This window comes from Pagrus major, chromosome 4 (assembly GCF_040436345.1).
Source record: "Pagrus major chromosome 4, Pma_NU_1.0".
Classification (NCBI taxonomy): Eukaryota; Metazoa; Chordata; class Actinopteri; order Spariformes; family Sparidae; genus Pagrus; species Pagrus major.
This window is the reverse complement of record NC_133218.1, coordinates 22957695-22977225: the sequence shown is the minus strand read 5'-3', so window position 1 is coordinate 22977225 and position 19531 is coordinate 22957695.

The window sequence follows — 19531 nt, the reverse complement described above, 5'->3', positions numbered from 1 at the left end:
TTTGGCCAGTTTAAAGACTTGAAGGTCCACACATTTAGCCACTGTGACGTGACTTCTGAAGTTTGTCTTTTGAGATTTGCACCTACAATGAAGAGCATGTTGCATAGCAGCACTATAGCTGATGTGGCACTGCTGCCCTTTCACAGCTAATTGGTCGCTCCGTGCTCATCATCTGGATATCAGCGGTGATTGGCTGATGGTAAGCTGCGACTGGTCATTCGAGTGTCACTTGCCTGTGTTCCTGTAATTAAAATCTGTCATCCAGAACCACATCCCTCGTCGCCACTAAACCCTTTCGTCAGATGGCAGCGCTCAGATAAACTGGCCTGCAGTTATTTCTCTGATGAAAGAAGAGCACATTTGTGGTGCAAAGTTTAGGAAACAGAGGGAAAAACTTAAGATAAGCTGGTCTTATTGTGCCATATAAATAGGGAAAGATTGAATTAACCGTCAAATAATAAACAAATGAGATCACTGTCCCTAATGTAAACTGTTTTAAAAGAAATACTGCTAGTATATTTATAGCCAGTAAAATGGTTGCTGTAACTTTGAAACTTTTAACTATAAAAGTGAAGTGTTTTATCATTGAAAGAAAAAGTAGTACTACCGTAGATAATGTAGTGGAAGAGACGAGGAAGCAGTCGAGATACTTGATATTTTTAATGCTGTTATACATTTGTTCAGGGCTGTAACTACCTGAGGGCACTCCACTAGGCTGGCCTTCAGAAACATGGACAACAGAAATCTTTGGAAATTAATTAGAGACAAATCCCTCCGCTCTGCTGAAGTGTGGCATTTAAGGCATTGTCCTTGGTGCTCGTATAACACCACCTTTTCAGTGTCGACCCCTCTCCTTCCACCGGCTGGATAATGCAGCCTAATCCACATTAGCAATCACTCCAGTCCCTGTTGTGCAGTGGCAGTCCTTCCTAATTGCTTGGCATTATTAGGTACTTTACTTGTAAATTTGAAGAGGAGGAACATCATTCTACTGCATCCAAGCAGCAAATGATCCAATTTGCTTAATTTCCAAGAAACACCAGCAGTCTGCTTTCCCCCTTACTGCTCCCCCTATTGTTTGTTGAGGGGAATGATGGAGGAGCACATAACCAGTACAGTCAGAGGTTGTTATTATCGGGAAATTATTTTAGAGATGAGAGGAATCATATCCACACAAACAAAAAACATCAGCATATCCACTGATGAAGAGCAATGAACAGCAAGAATGTCATCAGATTGATTCTGTCTGACTGAAATCATTTTGTATTCAAATGAACTAGTGCCATTGTTAAGGATATCTAAAGGAGGCAGACGCTTACCTTTGATCTCTCATGACGACTTTCCTTCAGCGCTGCAGAGTTGTTTACCAAATTAGAGAATTACATTTAGCGATAGTGATAGCTAGTGCATCAGCATGAAGGGAGAAATGATGACTTGCTACTGGTGAAGAATATCAGCTTTAAATCCCCAAAATGTAAATATCTGACCTAATCTGAAACTCAGACACTGGCTTGAGGGGTGGGAGAAGGGAAAATAGTCTCATAATCTGCAAGACCCACTCATTCTTTATCTATTTTCTCTCTGTGTCGTTGTTGCACACACACACAGCAGGCCTTTCCCTTTCTCTCCACCTCCGTGACGCTCTGTTTAAAGTTTTACAGACACTGTCTTGGCGTCTGTTTCACTTTCACTTTTTAAGAGATTTACTTATGAGTTGTTGACTGCTGGTCTCTCTTTATTTCTCTGTCTGCATTAAGGGGCATATGCAGCCCAATCCAGCTCATCTCTCCCTCTGCCTGTCAGTCAGCAGGACGGCCAGTGTCCCTGGACTGCATGTGGAGGGAGGGGGGGAGTTGACGTGGCCCAAGGCATGCTAGTACACACCAAGGGGGGAACAAGGCAGACATGACAGGCTGATGACACTTGCTTTTGTGTATCAGATCATTTTACCAATCATCTGCATTTCATTTATGTGAGACTCGGCACTCCAACGCAAAGTGTCAAGTCTGTTGGCCTAGTTAGGGTGAGAGTGAAGTTGGCTGGGTAAAAAGCGAGCTGATGAAACCCTCCTGTCCGCTGCCCACTGACAACCCTGGCACTCCAAATGAAAGTGGAAAGGCAGCCTTATAACAGTACGTTTCATACAGCAAATGGGGAAACAAATGTGACTTGATATCCCAGCATGCCCTTTGTTGTTGTTATTACTGCTGTTGTTATTGTCAATAACGGTGATGATAATGCCCGGTGTTTTGTTTCGGGGCTTCTCTTTTGTTGTCTTTTTGTTGCTCTACCCAAACAGGCTTTGTTGGCAGAAGAGCTGCCAGTGCAGCTGCAAAGAGACACAGCTCTCACATCGAGGGCTGCACTTTGTTATTGTGATTCTCTCTCTTTTTTTATTTAAAACTCAAGATGCAAACCTCAAGTTTGTCTGCCTTTAACAAAGCGGTAGACAAGAGAGCTGTGGTCTGAGTTTTGTATGCCGTGAGATATTAATCATGTAATCTTTTATCTTTGCAGCATGAATGACCATATTCAGTCTGAGCATATTGTCTTTTAAAGTGTATCAAATAAAAGACAATGAAATTGATTGATCTTTTGACTTTGCATTATTTATGATTTTTTTCTAAACTGGCAACCTCTTTCATGTAAGGCTGGGTATCATTAAAAAATGTTCGATACAGGTACCTTGACTTCGATACTGGTTCCTGAGCAATACTGTTTAAAATTGCAATTTCATGAGATCTGTTTTAACAAAAGATTACATTACACTGTATATGTGGTGAGCCCTGTCTCTGGGCTTAACCAGAGCCATTAAATAGGGAAAGTTGCGACAACAGAAGTTTAAAATCGATCGTCATGTGATTCACAGAGACTTCAGACAGATATTCTGAGTGGGTGATTTAAATGCATGAATACAGAGAGACAGAAGACAATGATTGGCAGTTTGTTGTTATATAGAATTTATTGATCGATTGATTTACAGTACCGGGCTGCTAGTATTTGCAGCTAACTTCCGGGAACTATTGGGAGGCTCCACGATCCGCCATTGCTTTAAAAAATAAGGTCCACTGGAGTAAACGGAGACGATGCAACTCTCTACTCAAGGGCTCTGGGCATTTTTCCTACATGCCTCGAGACAGCCAGTCACCAGCACTATTGGATCTTGGCACAACAGGCATCCTGCATGCGTATTGGTGTACTAACACTGATGAGATCAACTCCTTAGGTATTGAGATTTGGTGTCGAATGATATTACATTTCTTGATACTCGGCAATTCTGCACCCAGCAATACTTTCATGAGGTTTCGTGAAATACTTACCATCAATCTGTACAAATTACTTCAGTAAGTAAATCACAATCTGTAGCCAATCCTGATTAAACTCTCTGGATGTGTTCTTCAGTTAAGAACAAAGACTGCTTTTGGATTTAAAATAATTTCTGGGCCAAACCCAAAACTGATTTAACTGGTTTAAACGTTGTATATTTTATTCAAATTTGGTTAAGTGTTGACACAAATGCACCTTATACCATTATAAATTAGCAATTAGGCCCTCTTCCACTCTGTGTTGGCACTACCGTCAGTTCTCCGTAGAGACAGGGACACTTGGAGACAAACATTTAAAAGCTCTTCATGTAAAAACAGTAGGAGAACACTGTCGGAAAAAAAAGAGTCTAAATACAGAAATGAATAAATAAATGCAATAAAATGTGGGCACTGTTCTCATTTTGCAGCTTGGATGCAGCCTTGTCAAACAGCACTTAAAAGCGAGGGAGCTGGTCTTGGGGGAGGTTGAGATGTTTATTCTAATGGATGCCATAATGAATGCTTACGGAGTCAGGCCTTGGCTTCGATAGGGGGCTCTGTGCCAGCATGGTTTTAAAGGAGAGGCGTCAGTGCAGCAGCCCTGGGCGCTTGGCACGCCGAGTCCCCCACAATCTCCCGGCACACACAGAAATGGCAGCAAGGACCTGGAGATAACCACCCGTGAAATCTCTCATCACATGCCTTTGATTGCTTGTCCACTATTTACTGTTTTTAAACCCTGAACTTCAAACACAGCAAATAAAACACAATTCCTGTGACATCTCCCTCCTCATAGGGCCATGTTTATTGAAGATATATATTTCTACAAATTGTCCCAATGTTGTGATGTCTCTCACTTCTCATTGGAAGCACACAAAATTCAAATCAAATGCTGGATTGTCACCAAGTATCTAATTCTTACACTGTTTGGTGGAATCATTCAAAACATTTAGCAGAGTTTTGACAACAAGAGCAGCTTTTTGTAGATTTTCATAAATGTGTCTATTTTTCTGGATTAAATAGAGGCTATGGTGCGCACAATTTGTATGGTCCATGCACGTGTTTCTGTGTGTGTGTGTGTGTGTGTGTGTGTGTGTGTGTGTGTGTGTGCCTGCTGGGGGTGAAGACTGAAGCGCTTTATTAAAATGATGAGAGCAAGTTCAATTTGAATCATGCAGTGCCTGTCAGTGGCTTCTCGAATTGCAGGGCTGATGAAATTGCTCTTGCCGTTATTTAAAAGCAGTTGTAATCCATCTGAAAATGCTGTGATATAATCCATTTAATTTCGTATTCCTTGCAGCAATAACATTGAGTAACAAAAATCTATCAAAGCAATGTAGCCTGGTGATTTAGTAATTATCTTTATTTTACATTACTGCAATTCAGCCTGGATTAATTGGAGTCTTATCTGAGCCGAGCGGCAGGTCACTTACCTCAATACACTACAATGTGTTTTTATCTTAATCATCAACCTCCACAAACTCAATTGTGACCCACTGTGCCAAGAAATGATTATTTTCTGATGCATAAAATCAGAAATACATACATGCATAGTGAAGCCAACAGCTATTAAAGTGTCTTTAACTGGTTCCTTCAAAATAAATCATAAAAGTGGGTAAAATGAAGACAAAAAGTACACCGCTGGCTGCTGCAGCACTGCGATGACCTTATCAGAGGAGGTTACTGGTGTAAAAACAACGTCTATGGGAGGAGCAGCAGGATGTATCACATGGTAAATGTCATGGTGTGATTCCTATTCAGGAGAACTCACCAAACATCTAGTATTGATCAGCTGTTTAAGTTGAGTTAATGTATGAGCGATGCTCAATGTATTCCCTAATGGGTAAGCTGCCTGTAGGCAGTGCACTGGTAATAAGACCTCAGACAGCCACATAACTCAGCCTGTCTCTGAGACCACTCTCTTTTTCCTCCACCTGGGCTATCTGACATCTGATATTAGCGACATCAGTGGCACTGTAGAAAGAGGAAGTAGAGGAATGAAGGAGCCCTACAAGGCCTATAAAGCTGTGGCGGGTGAGGTAGTAATTATAGCTTTATTCACCATGACAGTCCCAAACTGCTTTTATTTATATCATTGTCAACATATGTAGAGGACAGATCATTAGATTAAACATTACATTGCTATCCAGGAAGCCATTAGTATCTGTTCTCGTCATCGTGATGTGAAAATTAACTTGCAGTTACTTGACCCTTATTTGAAACACCCACAGCTGTTTTTAATGCTTTTTCTCAAATTCCATCAAATTCCCGCTAACATCCTCAACCGCAAGACCATCCTCCCAAAAAACACAGCCATTTAGGTTCGAACCAATATTTATGTTTAATGTTAGGCAGTGACCTCTCGTGGCTATAATAAGTAAGACCGGAGCAAAGGTGAGCGTTAGGTGATGAAATATAAACAGCGACAAAGTTTGATAGAAAGGAGGTTGTGGTGGATGGAGGAGCCAAACACAGGACTCTCACCCAGACCACTGTTCATGTCCTGTGTGAAAGCAAATGTCAAATGTATATGTATACAATTCACTGTATTATTGGAATGTTGAATATTGTCATGTAGAGAACAATAAAAATAAAATGTATTGAAATTATAAGCTACCTTTAGAGAAGATAAAACCTGGAAAACCAGCAACAAACAGAAATGATGAAATGAACATGATACATGATGTTCATTTTGTAGCTTCTTGTATCTCTATTCCCAACATCAACTCACAGGAACCTCCCTTGGATTTAAATGTATCTTCATGCTTAAAGGGGCAGTTTGTAAAATTTTGTTCAACCATCAAAAAATTAACAAACATCATCAACACAGTTGGAAGAAACAACTGTAACTATGTATTGTGTTGTGGAGATGTCTACTGAAGTTAGCGTCCTAACCAGCTAGCCCCGCCTGTTCTGTCATGTCATACCAATTTGCACCCCATGAGGTGATAGCCCCCGCAGTTTCAACTGGGAGTATGCTACTTAGTCTAACAAGGAAACAAAATTAACCCAAATTAAATGAAAAAATGAAATGAAAGGAGATATTTTTACACCTATTTTCCTTACTAAAATACAACTGTACACTCTCTGAATTCACAGACGAGCTTGTCTCCTTGACTCATTGTAAAACACACATTAAAAATTAAAAGTTTAAAGTTTGGTCAAAATAAATCACAGAGTAAGATGAGAAAATATTACACCACACGCCATTTTTCCCCGCTGCTGATGCCCGACTCTCTCACTCCTCTGCCCGCTTCATGCCTCTCCTGTCCCCGCCCGCCCTGTCTTCTCTGAGTCATATTCTCAGTCAGCCATGTTCACCGGGAGGCCGGTAGATGACTCACCCTGTCATCCGAAGTTGTGGCGTGCACAGAATCCCGTCAGCTAACAGAGCCACTTAGCTTCAAGGCTACCTGAGCTACTTGCTAAGATAGATAAAGATAGGAAACAGCAAAGAGTATACTGAGAAGCAGTAAGCGTTGATGCTGCCCCCTATAGTTTTGGAGCTAACTTCAAATTCTAGCCATTCTTACGCCTTTAAACTCATATTTTCTAAAATGGTTGTGTGTGATGTGAAATAATTACAATTTGAGTGTTGTAACATACAAAAAACAAAGGTACGGTCCTTTAATGTGTGTGTACGTGCGCTGTTGTGGTGTTAAGGACATCAGCAGTAGTCTGTTCGCTGCCTGCCTGCATGCTGGTGGATAAAACACATAAAGGACTGTCCTCACTAAGATTAATTGATTCCTTCACATTTGGATACAGTTCAGAGAACCAGAGAAATTGGCTGTTTTGACAGCAGCATGGCCCTCACCCACTCACTCACACACGGCCAAAAAACAACCCACAATATACAGACACGTATGGTACCAGCTCGAAAAACTTTCTGCTTTCTTCTTCATTTGTTTTGGTACATTAGCATTAGCAGATTTAATCACCACTAACGTGATGATTATGAGGAATCTCTGGGGCCATCCATTCAAATAACACATCTTTTCGGGACCTTCCAAAAAAAACAACTTTTAAAACATCACTTGTGCTCTTTAAATCACTTACGCCATGCTAACAGCATTTCTGACTTCTTGGAAAACATTCTCACCGTGGCAAGAAATAAATACATCACAGGCGGCAGGTAGAAAAATCATTATTTTTGATTTGAATTTACCTTGCCCGTAGGTAGTAGTGCATTGATGCCGTTAGAGAACATGCACAACAGGCCAAAATAGAAACATGTAAACCCTTGACTGTGGTGGGACTTCATGATGGCATTTTCATGTATTTTGATCATACCCTCTGCACTCCCGGAAAGCCTCTCACATGTTCCACGGCATAAGTGCTCATGTCTCATACCCTCAGAGGACGTTTTGGTCTGTCTCTATGAGTCTAATTTACGGATATCTGCATGAATTGGGAGGGCCTGAGGCCAACCATCTCATGTCTTTTTAAGGGAGGGGGGGGTGTGGGTTGTTGCGTTAGTAGGCCCTTTCGGGACAGGAGCAGCATTTCAGATAAGATCGGCGGTGGGAAGTGGTGAGCCGGGCCGTTTGTTCTCGTTGGCCATCTCTCATGTTGCACCACTGATTGGGAGGAAAGCTAAAATTGCTTTCACCGGGGCTCACTCCAGCAGTAGGCAATGATAACTAACAATGCCCCCGGGACCTAGTTAAAGCTGCATCACACGCGCTGGAAAACCACTTTAATGTGGCAGCATTAGGAAGCTGTCAGTTGGGTTGGTGGGGAAAACAGATTCCAACTCATCGTGGATTTTTGAAAACATTTGTTATCCACACTTCAAAACTGCTTATAATCAAGCCGGCATTTTTAATTTCATTTCACACAGCTTACCATGAAGAAAAAAAAAAGGTTTAAAGATCAGAAAAGCGAGGGTAGAGAACAGAAAATTACCATGCTTCCGCTCTTCTCTCAAACCCCTCTGCTGTCTCGCTCAGTCATGGGGATCGTGGAGCTCTTGTCATACAGAAATGCAGCAGGTTGCAAGTTTCTCTTTTTTAATGCGGGTTATGATTCAGGTGTACCATTCAGCGGTTGTATTTTGTAGTCTGTACATTATTGACCCATCTGTGCAATTTCTCTAAGTGCTACGTAAAGTTAGCTGCTGCTAATTACACGAAAGCTTTCCTTGTCAACCGTACAGCAGAAAAACAGTATAAATAGTCCTCTTTTTGAAGCTCGATATGATGGAGCTGTTTCTCAAACGCCACTCTCATTAGGTTGAGAGTAAAGGTTGATCTGAACTGGTTTGTTTTACCTTCTACATTTGATCATTTTTTTTTTGCTAATTGTGCTATATTGATTAATTTAAGCGATTACAGTATGAATTTATGTCAACCTCCATATGAATTCTCTTAATTTGTGGTGATAGTGTTTACTGTAGACGACTACATTCTTCCAAGCATGTCACTAACAATCACACACCTCATTTACTCTAACAACTGTTTACTGTACTTAGTGTTTCTTTTACCTGATGTGCAGTGCTACAAGGGGATGTTTGACTATTTATACATAGTCTTTACCTATCCAGGTATTGCTTATTAAAACCTGCGTCTGGAAGTGTGCACTCATTGACAAACATTGAAAACTACAGATTTTATAAAATAATGTAAAGTTTAATTGTCAGTTGTCACAGTGTATGATGGTAGGTTAGATTTTGTTAATGCATATTAGGAGTGTCACAACTTTTTTCGACAGTTTCATTGTTGGATAATTTTATTTAACAGGATTTAATAATTTTCTCACCTGATAATTTGGGAAGCAAAATTTGAGACATGTAAGAGTCACTTTTAAAGGTACAGTTAATATAATATGATAATATAAGATAATATAATATAATATAATATAATACTAGATGGCACTCATCCGCACTTGTGCACCCATAATCTACATACCTTGTTGTGAGCAGTTTCTTGTAGGAACTACTTTCTTTGTACCAAACCACACCCGTCAACCGTACCAATGTGCAGAAGGTGCATAAACTCACGGACGTGTGGCTAGCTAAATAAGCTAACTAAGCTAGCTAACGGTACAGCTCAGCCAAGGGGGCCTTTGATATGTACATCCTGTGCCTGTGATTTTGGGGTAAACTATCCCTTTAAATGTTTTTAAATGTGTAGAGCATATATCTTTCTTAAGAAAACAAACAAACAAAAAAAGCTCTTCAGGTGGCTGTATCTTGCACAGTATTTCTTAACTTTTTTCAATCCACGAATATCATTTTCCTTTCGCCGGTACAATTCTAGCTTTTCTATTATATTCTATCCTCAGCTCCATTAACATTAGCGGGACATCGTTGCTCTTCCTAATAATAGACAGTGCAGCATAAAAGATCCACATTCATGATGCACATTTGATCAAAGATCCGGTTTAGCAGCTTCCATCAAATAGCTGTTAGCCGAAGTGGCTGTTGTGCTGCTTGAACTCCTTTTTTTCCTTTGGATGTGAGCCAGGTAAAAAAAAAAAAAGAAAAGAAAAAAAGATCCAATTCAAATGAACTGCTAATTATATAATAAAGAGTATGAACAGTGTAATGACTAATGGACTCACTTTGTGTGCTTAAAGAAAACATTTTTGCATAAAAATGAATGCAAACGAATCAGGTAGGTTTAATTGATGTTCAATCATGAATAAGATAACATTAGCCACTTAGATGATTTCATTAATATATTCGGTATATTATACTGTATATATACTGCTGAAACAGACCAGTAGATAAGAGTTGAGAGGTTTTTCCAGTTCCTCTTCAACATATTTGAGGTTTGTTTTTATGTGGCAGTTTTCACCTTTTGACAACATTTCCTTCAACAGCTTGGCAGTCAATGTGAAGTAGTAACACCTTGTTCAAACTCACATAATTCATGATAAATTGCGGTTTAGCTTCTCCCCCCTTACCAGGTAATTTCTGAATCAATGAATGATGATATGCTAATTCTATGTGCTGCAAAATGATTGCAATCTCCGAGACCTGCCGCTGTAAACCAGTTAAAAAGAGAAACATGCAGGCTGTTAATGTAGAGTCGTTCTAAATCTCATCACTCTCTTTAATAGTGAGTATAATTAAAATAAAAACACAGTCTAAATCCTTTTACACATGCTGCCAGCATGTAAGAAGGTGAGGAGAATCATAATGCCATTAAATGTGTTTACTTTTTCCTCTTTGAAAAGAAAATGTCAAAAACAAGGAATAACATGGAGCCTCATCCGTACACACACTCCAGTCTCTGATCACTCAACAAAAGACACACCATCTTTGTTAAATGCCTTCTCTTCCATTTGGCAATGCTCTCTGAGTGTCCAAGAGGTGTTCTTATCCATTTAATATATGCTCACAGTGTATCCTGTCAAATATAGATTTGAATCAATAGCACTCTGGAGTGGCTCGTTAAACTTAAATCAGCTTGGAAGTGGTGCATGCCTGCCTCACAGCTGCTGTCATTAACCACCGCCTTGCAGATTATTGGAGAAACGTCCTTGTGTGAGCAGATTCACCAGTTTACCTGAGGACTGTCGGTTGGAACTCCGATGTTAGATGAACCAGCAATGAAGAACAAACAGCTCATATCCACACCCTCTTAAGGCAACACTCAACCTGAGATCAGTTTTTTGAGTGTCAAACATGCCTCGTGCTCGTTTAGAAAGTGGCTGTAGAAACTCGAATTCATATCAAATGTCCTGCTAATGACCAGTACTCATGCTGAAAGAACTTCTGAAGCTGCTTCTGCAGCAGAACCTACTTCTCTCGCTGTCCATCTGTGTGCTCAGTATGTTACAAACGGTTCATATTCAGGTCCAGTATTTATTGATACGATGATGCCACTGGCCCAATTCTGGATGCGTGGTTTCAGGGCTGTCACTTTATTATTCAAAATTTGGCCCTTACTTCAAATGTGGGAAAAAAATGTACATATTTGAACTTTAATGACCTGTTTAAATTGGAAGTATATAGTCTATAGAGAACTAACGTGAAACCAGAGCTTTTGGGTTGTTTTCCAGAAATAAGAAAACGGCATTCAAAATCCCACTGACATTTGTAACTACGCTAATAATTAAAAGGCCAGTCTTGGAACAGTATGTAGTATGGCTGGCTTCATACTGTATGTTTAGATAAGGATGTTTTTTGAAGCTTGGGTGAAGAAACCAGCAAATGCAAGCTGAAAATACATAACAAATACATAAACAAACAACCCTGTTAAATGCCAGAATGCCACAATCATGTTAACACAAGAAACATAGCCGTCACTAATGTACCTCAGTCTGAAAAGGCTACTCAGTGCTCCGGGTGTTAGCTTTAAGCTAACGTTAGCCTCTGAAGGAGGATGTTGCTGCCACCGCAGCTCTTTTATCTGGCTCAGGGGCTGTGTGCTTTGTGGTACTCGGTTAGCGGCTGAACAACAGTCTGTCACTGCTGCTGCTGCTCACTCGTTCTTTGGCTCAGGGGCTGTGTGCTTAGTGCTACAAAGTTAGCCGAGGTAGCTGCTGAAGAGCAGGCTCAGTGGCTGTGTGCCAGCACATCGTTGTCATTGTTCATGGTATCCAACTACCTCATGTCTCACTCACATGTAATATTATTATCATAATGAACGCAAATAATGAACATGGCTATTGTTAGTTCTTACTGCTGTCAAGCTAGTATGTAAATATTGGGAAAGTTTGGCTAGACTTTCTCTGCCATTCTTGTGCCACTAGCTCGCTAAAAGCTTAGCAATAATGTTACCTCCACATATCCCTCTGGAAGACTTCAGTCATATGCAATGAGTGCAAAGAGCAAAGGGTAGAGTGGGTACAGACAGGCAGGTGTCAAGGTAGACAGAGAGTTAGTTAGCCTGCTAGAGTAACTTACCAACCCTAGCTTTCATATAATTGTTTATTCAATTATGTTTTTAGTGCCTTCAACAAACACAATTTCCCATAAGCCCCCAGACATTCATGGTCAAAATGTCCTTGACAAATAAATTCAAAGATAAGGCTGTTTGCCAACTTTTTATAAAGCAGCTGCCTAAATTACTTGACAATGACAACAAACCTGCTATCTTTCCACTCAGCGGAGGCACCAGAAACAAGTGTACAACTGTTCATCCTCAGGATCCCCACCCAAAGTTTGTGAAAAGGCCATCATTGATGGGATATGCAAGGATATACAGCCTAAAAACTCCATGCTTTGATGAAGACTCTGAGGTGCAGTTTAAAACACTCTTTTAATCTAGTTGTTCCCCACCCCCTAAGAAACAGTTTTTGGCAAAATACAATGTCTCTACATATTGTTTTCTATGTAAAGTGATACACCACTGATGGTTAGGTGTGCATCAGCTGGGTTGGATGTGTTGCATCACAACAATATATACTACTGATTCGTGCTGAAGCACTGGTTAAAACTCCGTAAAGTTGTGTCTGTTGTATATGACTGCTTTTTCACATCTTTTTTTTTTTTTTGCTTTGCGATAGCACGTCGTGTTTTGGATTTAAATCGTTAGAAAATAAATGATTGTCAGTGATGTAACCTTTACATAATTTGTAATTAATGAGCTAAAACGTAAAAAAACATCAGTATTCTCCTTTTAACATTTCCTCTTATGGTTCCCTTGACTGGCCTTGGCTTAAATCCTCCCATAAACGTCCCTCTTGTGTGTGTTGTTCTGTTTTTTAACTGCATGAATAAATAAAAATAGTAGAAGTAAGTGATTCATCCACTCTCCTGTAAAGAGTTCATTGCACATCCCCGCCTGGAGGGAAAGGGTTAACTGCGACAGCAACAATAATGAGAGCGCAGTGAGACGTGTGAAGTAATTAGTCAGTCTACTCTCCAATATTTACCCAGTTAATTATTTGTGAGTATTACTCTTGTCTTCCCTTCAGATGGCTGCCTATGTTGTTTTTTCCACACCATTTGTCACTGTCCACCTCTTGTGGGTTCTCATCCCCTCTTCCTGTCATTTCTCTTTTTTCTTTTTTCTTTCTTCTGTAATGGCAGGAGAGTGGCATTTCGGTGAACCTTTGCCAGTGGAGGTGTTAGACCGCTGTCCCCGGTTGTGCGAGGTCAACTATGATTATTTATTCATCTGTCTGTTTGTCTAACGTTAGTAGCAAGATGTGAAAATGGTTGCTAACTTGCAAGAGTTGTACACACCTCAGAAAGGTCAGAAAGCCGAGAGATGAAGGAGAGGACTCTCTGAGTCCAAAGGTCACGCTCGGCCACAGCAAACCTTATCTCTATTGTTTTTGAGAAATATAGAAACAGAGGACTGCTGAGGGCGTCAATTAACCCTTGATAGACGGACACGTATGGAACTGTTCAGGAGATCCAGTCAAATTGTCTGTTCACCATTCTAATTTAATGTGCTGTAGCCTGTATTGAATCTGAATCTGTTATTGACAACACCGAGTATAGTCCTTCAGTGCATAACCCTCCGAACACCACAGGATGGCGCCTGTTATTCACAACCTGCACTGAACATAAGTGATCACATGACATCCCGATAGCTATTCAATACGCCACCTCAGGCTGCGGCGGACAGTACACATGGCCTATCATTGTTTGTGTAATGACATAGTTGTTTGCAACAATGACATGGTTAGCTAGCTAGCTAATCTTGTTGTTAAACATACCATCAAATTATATTTACTGTTTGTTAACCCTAATGTTTTTCTATATATCTTTTTGGCTGATAGCTGAGCCAAAGGGCTCTATGAGCTGAGCGGACGTTTCCACTGCATGCAAACCTTTCAGGGTTGTAATGATTTTTCCAGCTATTAGTGTAACTCTCAGGTGTTGCCAGGGAAACCGAGTTATTGCTTGTGAAAGAAAAGAAAGTGTATTTTCATTGCAAAATGCGTGAAAATATACATTAATGCCAGTTAGCTTACTCTAGCACAAACAGTGATCTGCTGATCAGCACTTCTAAATTTCACTAATTAACCCATGGTGTCTTGTTTGTTTTATTTGTACAAAAACCTAAATATAAAATTGAAACTTCATTGTTTTATAGCTCCATGCTGGGCTGTCTCTTGGTGTGGAGCAGCAACTTCCTGAAGTCACCAAGACACGAGCCTGGCTAACAGTTTTTCATGTTTCCAGTCTTTGCGTTAAGCTAAGCTAAGCTAAGCTAAGCTAAGCTAACCGGCTGCTTGTTGTAGCCTTATAGGCTATTAAATGACCAAATATGAGAGTGTTATCAATCTTTTCACTTGGTCTTGGCAAGAACAAGCTAATATTTCCAAAAATGTCTAAAACTATTCCTTTAACTTCATAGAAGTATAATTGTCCACCAGCCACTATAAGCGACCTGAATGGCTGCAGAACGAGGCAGAAATCTATTATCACTGTCATTGTTTAATTAATGTTTCATATGTGGAGGAAATATGTCTCTGACCAATATGTGTGGGGGAGGGGTCAAAGCAGCGGGAATGGGGTGGGCTCGGTTGGTTGAAGGGAAGACAAAACAGTAATTATTTCATTATGGTTTGACAGCAATAATATTACAGTAGTGCAGTGTGGAGTGCGCCTATCTGTGGAACAAATGAGCTCTCCCTCAGGAGAGCAGACTGCAACACTGAGCCTAAGGTAGGGTTTGCATTACTGTCTTTCTCTCTCTCTCTCTCTCTTTCTCTCTCTCTCTCTCTCTCTTTCTTTCACACACATACACACACACTTTCTTTCTCCTTTCTCAGCTACCGTTTTAATATTCTCAGTCATAGCACATGCAATTATTTTAAAAATAAATTTAGCACAGATAGAAAAAAAAATTGGGCCTCCTGGGTGACGCAAATGACTTCCTTGTTTTTATTAGAAGACAAGGTGTTTATTAGGGGCCTTGTTGGCTTATTGCAGGAGGTTTCTGAGTTTGAGTAATTGTCCAATTAGGTGTAATTTCAGGATTGGTGCTAACCCAGGCGATTGTGCTGTAAGAGGAGGACTACCACCGGGACACACATTAATGAATCCCACTGAGACCTGTCTACCTTTAAGAAAGAGAGACTGTGTCTGCTTCTGTTTCGCCTTCCCAAATCTTTTTAACGAGGCATTATAACTGGGATTTACAATTGAGACAAGGCACCACTTTTCCCTCCCCCACTTCATTGTTCCTTATTCTTCACCGTCTGTGCACTGGGTTACAAAAATAATTTATCATTCATGTTATTTCAGTTCTCTGAGCAATTGCCTCTTATTCAAACAGAAAGGTTACCTTAATTGTTATGTAGCTCAGCTATTTATACCCTGGCATAAAAATGCATGTTTGCTGCTTCATGGAAAGGTCACTCATTACAACCCAAATAACTTTTTCTCTGTTGGTGTGGGCTCCTCAAAGTGTTTGTTGGCCACTTCACACTGGGAGATGGAACAAGGTTTTCAGAGAGGGCTCCAGAGGATTTAAGTTGTCGCCACCTATCTGATGTGATGAACTGCTTATCTCTCGTTTGTTCTCACTTTTGTAGCATATCATCCTCTTTTTCCTCCTTAAAAAAAAAGGCTCAATATTTTGGGAAATTCGCTCTCTTGCGGCGAGTTAGATGACAGGATGGATACCACTCGCATGTCATGTTAAATACAACGACTAGACTACGACTCTTATAACTGAACTGAACAAAATGATTTGTGATTTCCACCTCTACCTGTTTCTAGTCTATATGCTAAGCCTGTTGGCTGCTTTAGCTCCAATATTCTCTTCTAAGTCTCGGTAATGAAGTGAAACCAAAAGCATGACCTTTCCCTAATCTTAACCGTGTGCCTTGAGCCGCCAAAACAATGATAAAAACTTTAATCCTGCTTCAGTTGTATCACATCATCTTCTGACTGAGGGATGCTATAGTATTTTTTCCACAAAAGGTCATCATTCATTTATGATGTATTAATGATACAATTACAGTATAATCCTTTAAACTTACAATATGTACTGTAATTTCCACCACTAGGGGGCTCTCTATCAAAGACATGTGCAGTGTTTTGTGGGAAGGAGCCGCTGCTCAGCTGCTCAGAGGCGGCCACAGTGTCGGAGCCAGACCTGAGAACATTACATCGGATTCTGCTCTGATCTGGACTCACCTTAAAGTTAGTCTCGTTCGCCGACTTCTCTATCTCTATAAGTAGCGACAGCGATCTAATGAAATGCACTTTTACTTTGAGTAAACTTGTGGTTTTCTCTGGGTATGAACATTGTTGAAAACATTTGGGATAACGTATGTACACAGCTCAACAAAATATTCCTACATACATCGTTAAAATGTATATATGTAAATCTATGATAACCAGTGTTTGAAGACACTCACGCCATTTAGTAAAAGCAAAAAGAGGTATAAAAGTTATTTGTGAGTTTATTTTCAAATTTTAGCTATTTTTTTAAGTAACTAAAACATTTGGACACATAAAGTCGTGTCATTGACCCAATTACACATTTTTAGCAGACAGTGTTGACAAAACAGATGGACAAATGTGTAGGATCAGGAAGAGACAGAGAAAGAAAAAAAGAGAAAAGAAAAGGAGGACCATGTCGAGAACTGGGAGGACCTGTGAGAGACACAGAGGCTGAAATATTAATAAGGGTTGAGGGCTGTGATGTTTAAACTCTCGGACAACATCCTCCTGTGTTTGCAGGCCTGCTCTTTGTGGACAAATAATAGGTGTTGGGCCAGTCTAAAAAATTCAGCACACTGCATAATGTACAAAGGTCTGGCACGGAAGCACAAGGAATAGGGAGGCAACTCTATCAAAGTGGGCCCGGCCTTCACAATGTGTCCACGCTTGCTCCCTGTGCGACTCTGTTGTTACATCTGTATGGGCTTAATGCTCTAGCAGGACACAGAGATGAAGGGGGAACCACACACTGCAAGAGTCTTCATTAGTTCAGAGCTCAGTGCAACAGACATGGTCTCACACCACCTGACCCACAGAGTGGCCCATGCAGGCCCACTTTCTTTCAGCCAGTGGGGAGATAAAGCACTAAGCTGCTCATATGAATGCCAGCAGCATCAGAAGAAATGCATCTGAAGCTCACATCTAGTTTGAGTTCATGTCAAGGTTGCATTACACCCACCCTCCCACCATCACCACCAGCACCACCAACACCACCCTCTCTTTTCTCTCCGTCTCTGCTTCATCCCTTCTCACATTAGAGCCTCTCACAGTCTCACCACAACCACTGACAACACCACGAGCACATCACATCTTCGCAGCAGCTACCCACTGCTCATCTTCACACTAAACCTTGTCCTTCTTTCAGGCTTACGTCTCAACACTCCCTCAGAAATAAGCCATTTCAAAAAGATTCATGAGCAGCTGGAGCCGCCATGCTGTATAACTGCAGCCATCACGGGCTTCTTTGCTGATACAGTCTGACGTCTCAAAAGGCTCCGGGATTCAAAACAAAATCAGGTTTCCTGATCCAGCGACAAACTGAGCTATTGGGAAGGCGCTTTTGCTAAGACTCTTTGTGACATGATGATTGGGAGACAGGCTCAAATTCCCTATGAATATGGATGCAACTGTTTATGCCTCTAGGAGAAAAAGAAACAAGCACATACTTGACTGGTAAATATTTGTAAAAAAAAAAAATAAATAAAATCTTGGAATGCTTTTGGCAAGGTAGGCTATATATCTGTTTTGTTAGGGGTAGATTATTCCTTTCCAGTGTGTGGGTTTGGACTGTCAGTTCATACTATCTTAAAAAGGATTATCTGATGCACCTTGGTCTGATTTCAATTTGAATAGGTGTGAATTTATTTTGCAGTGCTCAATATCACATACAAATAAGTCCCCCTATAATCCAATTCCACCCCCACCAGAAAAAAAAAGGATGAAATAAGAATCTCATTATGCTGTCCTGCTTTATGTTGGCTCGTTCCCTCACAAACAATCTTCTGAATTCAATATCAGTGAGTGTTTACTCGCAGCTCTTGAATGGACACAAATGTTACTGAACGACAGGTGATATTTTTCTAATTTCATAAAATTCAGGTACAGAGATTCATCCCTGAGCATTGATTCATTTTGAAATAGCTGCACCCCATGTCTTATTTACTGCCCCTGCGACACTGAATTCATAGTGATTGAATGTGGTGGTATGAAATTAGATTGCATTGTGTGTCTCTGGCTAATAATTCCAGATGGAATAGCTCCTCACTCTGCTTGACATGATGCACCCAGAGAGAAATATGGAAGCAGAGAGCAGGAAAGTTAAGGTTGCTTAGGTTCATTCGGAGGCCTTAGAAGCCCAATGAATCAAGCTTTGCTAAACCTTGGGAGTGGTGAGGACCTGTGTAATTTGCTCTGAGAAGTGTTCTCTGAGGAGGTGTGTGATGCTTCTGGCCTCAGGAAGAGGCCTGCCCTCTTCTGCGAGCATGGTGTGATGTGATGATAAGATGAGGTGTCCTGTTTAAGAGCTTGATTAATGGCAGAGGAAGAGATGGCCACTCAGCACAGATACTGTTTGCCTTTGCTGAAGCACACTTCTGTTCGGGCAGGGGAGCACGCCTGGGGTGCTGCACTTCATCCCTGCCCAAACCCCAAATTACCAACACCACTGTCACCACAGCTCATCTTTACTTAAGGCGTAATGGCAAAGATCACGATCAATTTTCACAAGTCCATTGGAGCAGGCTCCTTCATTATGTTTAAAAACCATTCACACTGATTGATCCACGATGAGTGCATGGTATTGATAAATAATTAAAAAGCTCTCAGTTTAATTTGGGGGTAAGTAGAGGATGGAGAGTGTGGGTTGGGGGGTTGGGGGGTCGGGGGCGGGGGTTGTGTCAGGCCAGTCGGCTCTTAGTTGGTGTAATGAAGCCTGGCCTCCTGCTGTGGCACACCCAGCCACAGCTCCGCGTCTGCCTCCCCACTTTGTCCCAGTGGACGCACAACCAGCTGGATTCGTCTGCCATATTCGCAGCAATCAATGCAATCCGGCTTGAAAGAAAATCAATAAGACGTGTCCACTTATGCCGCAGAGTGTAGGAGAAGATCCTTTGCTGGGGCAAAGCTGCAAAACCAGCAGTAGAGATAAAATAAAATGTTCTGTGAGGTGTCGTTGTGGTCAAAATTTTCATCATTTTTTAAATTTAAGGCATATATCAAGATATGTACAGTCCTCTAGAGGCCTAAGAGAGAGGATATCTACAATTATTCTTTGGAGAACCACAGTGAAGGGAATTTTTGACAGTCACCTGCAGCTATTAGAAGATAAGATATGAAACAATCCCCAAAACTACAACACAGTTGT